We start from the raw sequence: 8,605 nt of genomic DNA on the forward strand, positions 1-8,605 counted from the left end.
GGGGAACTGACCTGTTCAGCCTCTCAAATGGGCTCCAGATAAATACTGTCAATCAGTACCCTAAGTTTCTCTGCCACCACCTGCTCCTGGGAGTGGGGTCTCCCAGAAACTCCCCTCCCCTAGCTACCAAAAGCATGGTCCAAAAATTTTCAAAGTACATTCCGGACTCCTGAACTTTATCTTCTGCCAACATCGTGCCAGGTCTAGGTGTCCCCCCAAAATCTGCATCGTGGGCAGCTTGAAAGTGGGTCCCCCAGGTGGTCCGACTTCACAGACCGCCTTAACTAGGCCTGCACTTTCCTGGCACGAGACCATCCCTCAGGGCTTGGACGATGGAGTGAAACAGCCAGCTCTCCCAGGACTTGGCCAGCATCCAAGACAACAGATGCCTCCAGACAACAGGAAGCAGTATGAGAAGCATGGTACCCCCGTTTCTGCCTCAGCAGTCACCCTTCCTATTTCCTCACTTTTAAAATAACAAACAAAGGGAAGGAATGATACTTCCGACAGGCTGACAGTTACATCATCACCTGCCGCCAGGAGCTGCACATATCCACATATCCATGTCAGCATTGTAACATTCTCATCTCTTAAAAGTGCCTGGCCACCACAGTCCTCCCTCTTGCCTGTTCTGTCTGTCTGCCTGCCTCCCTGCCTGCCACTTTTGTGTCCCCTTTTCTGAGTCGGGTTTGCACTCTGTGGCTTTCCTCCCTCCCTCAATAAACCTCTTACACTAACTGTTGCACAGGGTAGGGTGGCATCTCTTAGAGGCATACCGTGGCAGAACTCATCGAAGGTAAACCTTTTGCCAATTTTTATCCTCTCAGTATCAACATTCTCATTCAATATTATAGTTGAATATGAGCTGAGTATGGCATCATGCAAATATATTCCCAGCATTTGGTGTGCGCAGGCAGGAGGATCCTGAGTTCAAGGCCAGCCTGGACTCTATAATAAGGCCTTGTCTCAAAATCCGCTGCAAGGCAATCCCACTGAGACCTCTATCACCCAGTTGACAGCCTGAATTGAACGAGTCGATCTGGTTGACTAGGTTGATGTCCTTGTCCTTCTTCATTGCCCCATGAGCGTGCCTCTGAGGCTCCATGATCAGAGAAAGAGAATGACCTTTTAGTGTTTTTTGGTATGTGTGGTATACGTGTTAAGTGTGTTTCCAGATATGTACGTACCATGCATGCATATGTAGAAGCTAAAGGAGACTATATGGACTTCTGCCCTATCAGCATCCATCTTATTCCCTTGAGACAGGGTATCTCACTGAACCTGGAGGCAAGCGGGTATCAAACCCCAGTGATCCTTCTGTCCCTGTCCTCACAGCACTGGGGTTAGAGGCATGCACAACCACATCTATCTTATTACCTGGGTGCTGGGGGATCTGAACTCAGGCTCCCATGCTTGTAAATCAAGTGACCTTACCCGCTGAGCCATTTCCTCAGTGCTGTTCCTGGACTTCCAAACAACCTCTCATGATACTTTTATATTATTGCTGTATCCATAAACCAGAGTGTTGCTCAACACTCCTCAAAGAAGCTTCCTCCTCCTGTGGTGTGGGGGTCCTTCTGTCTATGTGTTGCTTTTATGGTTAATGAATAAAGAAACTGCCTTGGCCTGTTGATAGGGCAGAGTAGAACTAGGCAGGGGAAACTAAACTGAATGCTGGGAGAAAAAAAGGCAGAGTCAAGGAGAAGCCATGGAGCTACCACCAGATACAGACATGCTGAAATTTCATTGGTCAGCCACAGCCACGTGGAAATACAAAGGTTAATGGAATTTGGGTTAGTTTAGGATATAGCCAGAAATGTGCTTAAGCTATTGGCCAAACAGTATTGCAAATAATATGGTTTCTGTGTGACTATTTCGGGGCAGAGCAGCTGGGAACAAACAAATGGGCTCACACTACACTCCGGCAGTCATTGGGAATTAACACAGAGATCCACAGCTGGACGCTGTGCAGAGAGTGAGAGCCCTTGCCACACTCAGCCCTAAATATGATGCCTTTATTAAACTCATTCCCTCAGAGCTCAGGGAGCCATGCAGAAGAGGAGATGGGACGATTGTAAGAGCTAGAGGCAGTGGAAGACTCCATGAAAATAGTGTCTTCCAGACACAATGGGATCAAATATGTACAAACTCATGGAGATGGCGAGAGCATGCTCAAGATAGGCACAGGTTCAAGCCCCGAGAGGGGGAAGTGGACATGGGGTCCCACCCTAACCAAGAAGCTGTTTGCAACTGATGCCTGCTGGGAAAGACAGCAATTATTTTTCTTATATTTCTTATTTTCTCCCAACGGAGTGTATATCAACCACACTCCACAAGTAGGGCCCCAAGACCAGGAGTAGTTGGCCAACACAAAATAAACTCCATGTTCTTATGCACTCTTTGTTTAGTTTAGAGATTGAGAACATGATGCGTGGGCAGGGAAGATCTGGGAATAGTTGGAGGAGGGGAAAGCATATGATCAAAATATATCGTATGAAAAAGATTAAGGAAAAAAAAGAAGATCCTTTTGAAGAACATTCAGCAGTCTCACTTCTGAGACTTGGAATGCGCTCAAGTGATTACTGCATGGGGAAGTCTGCTGGGTTTTTTTTTTTTTAAGTTTGTTTGTGTGTACATGCTTGTGCACAGACAATTTCTTCCCACCACCTCTTTCTTTCATGCTTAGGCACAAATACGGAGGTCAGAGAAGACCTCCATGGAATCAGTTCTCTCCTTCCACCTCTATTTAGGTTCTCGGGATTGAACACAGGCGGTCAGGCTTGCACGGCTAGCACCTTTACCCATACCCACTGAGCCGTCTCACCCCGCCGACTCGCAGTTAGAGGTCTGCAGAATGACCTCACGAACCATGACTTTGTAAACTCCACAGATGGTCTTGCTCACCTACTACGCTTCATCAAAGTTTTCTAGGATAAACTCGCCCTTGTCACAGCCTGCATAAATAGCTGCTGATGATCAGTGTAGGCCTGTAAAAATAGCTCCTGCTTGAAACGAGGCCCATCAATTACCAATGGCTATGGCAAGAGGCTGTTGGTCTCTTAATACTAGGTAAATTTCCTGAGATGCCTCGAATGCATGAGGACACGTTGTAAGCATCAAATGTGTACTATCACCCACAACTCTTTAAAATAGATATGATTAATGTTTCCATTTACTAAATGAAAAAAAAAAATTAAAGGTGCTAGCCAGCAAGGGCTGCAATAAAAGCAAAAGAGACATAGGCAGTCATGGTGGCAGGGGCCTGTAATCCCAGCACTCAGAAAGCTGAACCAAGAGTACTGTGAATTCAAGACTAGATTGAGCTCCACAGAAAGTTCAGGGCCAGCTTGAGCTATCTAGCAAGCCACTATCTCAGAAAGAATAACAGGTAAGGGAGTCAGTGGGAGCGGACAGACACGGACGGCAATCGAAGAAAGAACAGACAGAAACAAAGTATAGTGGCACATACGCATGAAGATGTCACACAGAAACACTGGATGTTAACCTCAAACTCTGATAATAGTAAATAAAGAGCTGGGCCCTTATTCCTTTTAAAAAAAATATTACGATTACTCTTTAAGATTGACTCTTATTGTGTCCTTCAATGACAAAGTATTTGCCTACGATGTGCAAGTACCATGGTAGTGGGAGTGGGTGTGAGGGTGGGAGTGGGTGTTGCTCAAAGCAGATGGGCCTGGTTACTTACTTCCCTTTCTCCACAGAGTCTCCTTTTGAAGCTGAAGTGTGGAAGCTCAGGGTTTTTTTTTTTCTCGGTAGTCAGTTCTAAGGTATGTTACCTTAAATGCCTTATCCGAATGCCCTAGGACTATCAAGCCTCTGTAAGAATCCCGTGGGTGGAGAGCTAGAACCTTTCAGACTAAAGTAAGTGATGAAATGTCTCATGTCCTGAAAGGCCCGGAACAGAGTCTGATTTTATTCAGTGTGAGGGCAAAGCCGTTTGAGCATTTTGAACAAAGGAACATCATAATTTGATTTTTGCTTCTCGCAGATCACTGTGACTAATGTATAGAAAACAGGCCGGGATGAGAATTGGGACCGAAACAAAGAAATCGCTCACAAAGCCACTGAAGTTCCCAGGAGCACTGAGCGTTGTGGCACAGGCTGTAATCCCAGCACTCGGAGCTGCTGGCCAAGATTCGGGCCAGCCTGGGCTGTGTGTGACCCTGACAGAATAACAGCAAACAAGCAAACAGAATTAGTCCAGGTAGAAGTATTAATGGCCTAAGTTAAGGTAATAAAAGACCCCCGGTATAGGGAGGCTCTCACTCAAGTCTCGGGATAACACAAGACCCCCAGGAACTCACGAGAGACCATCCTTGCTGCAATCACACGAGGTTTATTGACAGGTACCAGAGCTGGGGCCTGAGACTCGTAACCCACGCAGGGGGGGAGTTCGACCTCAAGTAGCTAGGGGGAGGGGTATTTAAGGGAAGAAATTACAACCCAGTAATCCAAAGGGGATAGGGAGGGCGTCATTGGAAAATTCCAAAAATACCAGTGATAATCACGAGGGGGTAACTCCATATTTTTCAAGATTATTCTCAAGATTACAGTCTAACTTTATCTTCAGCTAGTTCCTGAAACAGAGTCACTGAACCAGCTAATCCTAGATTTTTGGCTCTTCTCTTCCTGCTAGAGGAGTCTGGATTTATCCAGGTCTTTCAATAATAGTAGAGGAGGGGGGGGAGGAAATCCACTTTTTGTATATATTTTGTGAGTAGAGCCAATTTCCTGGTTTGGAAAACAGGCTACTTTCAAGTTTGTTGACCTTCATAGTTGTTAGAAAATTTTTTACTTTTCTGGTTTTCACCAAAAAGAACATTTGTAGAAGCATTATTCACAGATTTCCCCCACAAGTATTTTGAAATTGTATGTTAGACGTGGGTCAACTTTGGGGGCACAAAAGCTTTTTGTTCTTTTAACAAACTTCCTAACACATCTTAATCGGTTATTAGGTTCTAAAATTTGAACACGCCAAGAACTAAAGAACTACATATGTGCTAACATGCATAGGGAAACATATTGCTGGGCTTCAAATCAAGGCTCCATCAGGGGTGGTGCACACTTGTAACCCGTGCTCTTGTGAAGCAGAATCTGCAGGATAATCAGGGGTTCAAAGTCAATCTCAACAAGGCAGTGAGATCCAAGCCAGCCTGGGCTGTGTGAGACACTGTCACAAAACAAAACCCAATCCCCACCACCACACCACCCCTCTATCCCTACTTCCCCCCCCCCGCACCTCCTGTTCACCCCCACCCCCAAGAAAGAAAGAAAGCCAAGCTTCTAAACAGAAAAGGTCTGAAGCAGAACCCAAGAAATTGCGTCTCTGATAAATTACCAAGTATTGCAGCTTTGCTCCTGTTCCTGCTGGACCAAAGATTTTGGAGAATGAAGTTTGAGGGCAGACAGCTCACCACGGGACAGCAGCGTGTCACCTCACACCCGTGAAGTCCGGATGCAGAGAACTAAGGGTAAGTTTTCTATCTAACAATATGGAAAAATCCACAGGCAAGAAGGGTGGAGAGTAAGGGGCTGAGAAATGGCTCAGCAGTGAAGAGCTTTTAGTGCTCCTGCAGAGGACTGGGGTTCAGTGCCAGCACCCACATGGCAGCTCACAGCCTTCTATAACTCCTCCCGAGGGCATGCGATGCCGCTTCTGACCTCCCCCAGTTCCTGTGTGTGTGTGTGTGTGTGTGTGTGTGTGATGCACGTTCACATGCAAGCACATACATACATATTATATTGAAAAAATAGAAAATTGAAAGATTTTGTTTTTTTGTCAGTTGGAGCAACAAAAACTAGCTAAATCTTCCCCCCAAACCATAGAAACTGCAAAAATAGGAGTCCAGCCCTATCCTAAATATAAACAGTGTATTTCAAATACTTGCAAATCATTTCCCTTCCTTCCTCTTTTAGAAACAGATGACAGGAAACCTTAAACATTGTTTCAAAAGTAGATGAAGCAAGAGCGTTTGTAATACGAGAATTCAAACAGTTTTGCTCTTGATTCATTTGTCACTGTTATCTAATTACGAAGGGGAGATTTTGAAAAGCTCATCAGGATTGCTCTGGGTGGGGCTGGAGGGGTGGCTTGCTTGTTAAGCAAGCATTTGCTGCTCTTTAGGGGACTTGGGTTTGATACCCAGCACCCACATAGGGCAGTTCACAACTGCCAGTCTCCAGGTCCAGGGGACCCAGCACTCTCCTTCTGGACTTCTCCAACACACACACACACACACACACACACACACACACACACACACAGAGAGAGAGAGAGAGAGAGAGAGAGAGAGAGAGAGAGAGAGAGAGAGAGAGNGCCAGGGACCAAGGAAATGTCGTGACCTGGTGGGGAGGAAAAGACTATTTGCCATTCTGTGGCTACTGGCAAGAGGTCTTCCCAAACAGGCCCTATTGTAGGCTTCCTGAGATTTCTCAGGTCATGGCAGTTTCTTTCCTGAGGTAAGTCTGGTGGTGTATTTGCAGTGTGGACTTGCTGGACCGAGGAATGCCTGTGAGACTGGTAGAGCATCATTGCCAAGTGTGTCTGGGAGGGCGTGTCCAGAGAAGATGGGCATATGGGTCTGTCAATGAAGGTGGGGAAGAGGCTTTCTGGATTTAGGTCCTGCTCTTCATCAGGGTGCAGTACCATTCATGTCTGAGCTCTGAGTGTGAACACACACACACACAGAGAGAGAGAGAGAGAGAGAGAGAGAGAGAGAGAGAGAGAGAGAGAGAGAGAGAGAGTCTCTAAAACAGGTTAGGATATCTACAGAGGCACTAGAGACTCCTAAGTATGTCAAACCCCCACAATTTCAAGTAGAATTAGTGAGGGGGGGGGAGGAGAACTGTAAGAATTCTACAGATCCCCTCCAGGACGCCATTTCTCTTCCATCTTAAACTTTTTTTTATTTTATGTTTGTCTGTGCACCACATATGTACCTGGTGTCCTCAAGGGCAGAAGAAGGTTTTGGGGACCCCTGGAACTGGAGTTCCAGATGGTTGTGAGCCCCTGTGTGGACACTTAGGATAAGTCCAAATCCTCTCTGTAGGAGCAGCCTGTGCTTTTAACTGCTGAGCCGTCTCTTCTCTCCAGTCCCCTTCGTTTTTGTTTGTGTGTTTTTCCCTTTTTATTCATTCTTCTCTCATATACTACATCCTGGTCATGGGTTTCTCTCCCTCCTCTCCTCCCAGTCCCCCAGCACACACACCTCCCCTCTCTTCCAGATCACTCCTTCTCCATTTCCCTACAGAAAAGGGCAGACCTTTCCCGGGATATCAACCAAACGTGGCATATCAAGTTGCAATAGAACAAGGCAACCCCCCTCATATTAAGGCTGGATGAGACAACCCAGTAGGAGAAAGGGGGTTCCAAAAGCAGGCAAAAAATTCAGAGATAGTCCCCACTCCCACAGTTAGGAGCCCCCAAGAACACCAAACTGCACAACCATAACATACATGCAGAGGACCTGGATGTATGTACATAAAAGCTCCCTGATTGTTAGTTCTGTCTTTGTGAGCTCCCGTGAGCCCTGGTTAGTTGATTCTGTGGGTTTTCTTGTGGTGTCCTTGACCCCCATGGCTCCTACAATCCTTCCTCCCTCTCTTCCAGAGGATTCCCATTGCTCGGCCTAATGTTTGGCTTTGGGTCTTTGCATCTGCTCCCCTCAGTTGCTGAATGAATCCTCTCTGATGACTGTCATGCTGGACGGCAATCTATGAGTATAGCAGAGTATCACTAAGAATCATTTTATTGACTTTTTTTCAGGTCATGTTTGGTTTTATCCTAGGTCTCTGAGCTATCCAGACTCTGGGTCCTGGCCCTCCAGGCAGTGCTCAGGCATGGATTTCCTCCATGGCAGGGGTCTCCAAAGTCAAACCAGTCATTGGTTGGTGACTCTCACAATTTCTGTGCCATCTGTGTATCCAGAACAAATCGTATGTCAAACATTTTGTGTCTGTGTTAGTGTCCTACTGCCTCCACTAAAAAACCTGCCTGGGTACAGAAGATGGCCACTGCAGGCTCAGTATCCCCCACCACTAGGAGTCTTTGCTAGGGGCACTCTTGTGAATTCCTGGGAGTTTCCAATACACTACATTTTCTACCTCAATCCTAAAATGCCCCCCAGTTCCAGTCATCTCTCTCAGTACTCTCCCTCCACCAACCCCACCTGTTCCCATCCCACCTGCCCAACTTCACCTGCAAAATCTATTCTAGTTCCCATTCCCAGAGAGATCCATGCAGCCCCCTTAAGCCATCCTTGTTACTTAGCCTCTCTGGGTCAGCAGATTATAGTATGCTTATTCTTTACAGCTAATATCCACTTATCAATGAGTACATACTATGTTCGTCTTTCTGGGTCCAAGTTACCTCACTCAGGATGATGGTTTTTTTTTTTCTAGTTCCCAGCATTTGCCTGCAAATTTCCTGAAGTCATTGTTTTTAGCAGATGAGTAATACTCCATTGTGTGAATGTACCACATTTTCTTTATCCATTCTTTGGTTGATGGTTATCTAGGTTGCTTCCAGTTTTTGGCCATTACAAATAAAGCTGAAATGAACGGAGCTGAGCAAGTGTCCTTGTGG

This window comes from Alexandromys fortis, unplaced genomic scaffold (assembly GCF_014885135.2).
Source record: "Alexandromys fortis isolate MF-2015 unplaced genomic scaffold, M_Fortis_MF-2015_v1.1 scaffold_11, whole genome shotgun sequence".
Taxonomy (NCBI): domain Eukaryota; kingdom Metazoa; phylum Chordata; class Mammalia; order Rodentia; family Cricetidae; genus Alexandromys; species Alexandromys fortis.